Genomic DNA, 1,729 nt, shown 5'->3' on the forward strand with positions numbered 1-1,729 from the left:
AAAGGGTTTTATATGAAAAGATTAAATCAAATAATTCATTATTAAAAATATGAAAAATATCTCTAAATCCAATAATTTCAATAATTTCGTTTCTTTTGTTATTAAAAAAAGGACAAATACAGACTAAAAACATCACAAACATATTCGAAATTTTGAACAACAAACGACCCACAAAAAATTGAGAGTATTATTCAGATCACAAAAATAATAATCAATCCGGTTAAATAAAATATTGTACCGAACAAAATACAACATCAACTTAAATTTGAGTAGTGAAAAGAGAAACGGGACACCCTCGATCCGATGCTGGAAAACGGATGGACTAAAAAGGAAAGTCATCAAAGTAGCCTAGTGGTAAGAGTCGACTTAAAAAACTAAAATATCACATGTTCAATTTCATTTGAAAATGTTTTGAATTGAAGTGGAAAACTATAACTGTGAGGTGTTATTCTAATTCTCCATAATTGTAAAAATAAAATAAAATGTCATTTAACTTCTCTATAAGAAAAGATATACAACATATCGATTCTATCTAATTGTCAGTATTTATAAATAAATAGAATTTATAAATAAATAGAATTTAAAAAAAATAATATATTTTATAAAAAAAAATCCATTCTCATTAGTTCAAATAATAGTTACACATAATAAATTAATTCAAAATAAACAATTAATAATCTAAATATTAAATTGTAAAATAATTTTAAAAAATAAAACTTAAAGAAAAGAGATTTGACGATTAAGGTTACTCCAAACCATGAGTGCTAAAGTAGAGCAAACCAGCGAACCAATGAAACGATGTTGGAAAAATCTTGACGAAATTATCTTTTGCCGAGAGTTGATATGCAATGTTGAAAAAGATTTTTCTAAGTGAAAATGGATCATCTACATTATGATCAAAATAGTGAGAAATTCATACAAATAATAGAATAATACTTGTTAGAGATCCTGTATATAAAAGATCAAATATAATAACTTTTTATTGAAAAAATGAAAAATAACTCTAGATCCGATTATTTAATCTCCTTTGGTGCTAAGAAAAGGACGAACACAGACCCGAGAAAAGTTCATCAACACAATCAGATGGTATGAACAACAAACGATCTACAAACGATTAAGAGTATTATTTGGACTATAAAAATTTGAGACGAAAAAACTGATCGATTCATCTAAACAGAATGTCGGACTAAACAAAACGCAATATTAACTTAAATTTAAATGATTAAAAAAGATAAAAGATACCTCCTCCAATACTTACAAAAATAATATTGAAGCTGAAAAAAAAAAGACATATCAACTTTTTAAATGATAAATAAATTTAAATAACTTACTTTTGTCAATCACACATCAAACGTGAATATTTTTCAAATAATTCATAATTTTTCAAATAATCAACTATTTGACAAGCATGCTTCAAATTATTTTCAAATAGTGATCATACAAGCTGGCCCTCTGAAATGTCTTTATTTTCACTGATTTTTATATTCATATTTAAGGCAGTTTTTTTTTTTTAATAATTCAAACAAGAATATTTTTTTAAATTTAATTTTTCTATTTAATTTATATATATTAATACTTTTAACTCATCATCTTTTCAAAATTATTAACAATCATTATTTTTTTTTTCTTTTTAAGTTTTTTAAAAATCTTAATCTGAAACGGACCTAAGTGAAAAAAAAAAATTGTTGAATGATTAATAAATTTAATTATTAACAAATCTATCTATATA

This window comes from Impatiens glandulifera, chromosome 7 (genome assembly GCF_907164915.1).
Source record: "Impatiens glandulifera chromosome 7, dImpGla2.1, whole genome shotgun sequence".
Classification (NCBI taxonomy): domain Eukaryota; kingdom Viridiplantae; phylum Streptophyta; class Magnoliopsida; order Ericales; family Balsaminaceae; genus Impatiens; species Impatiens glandulifera.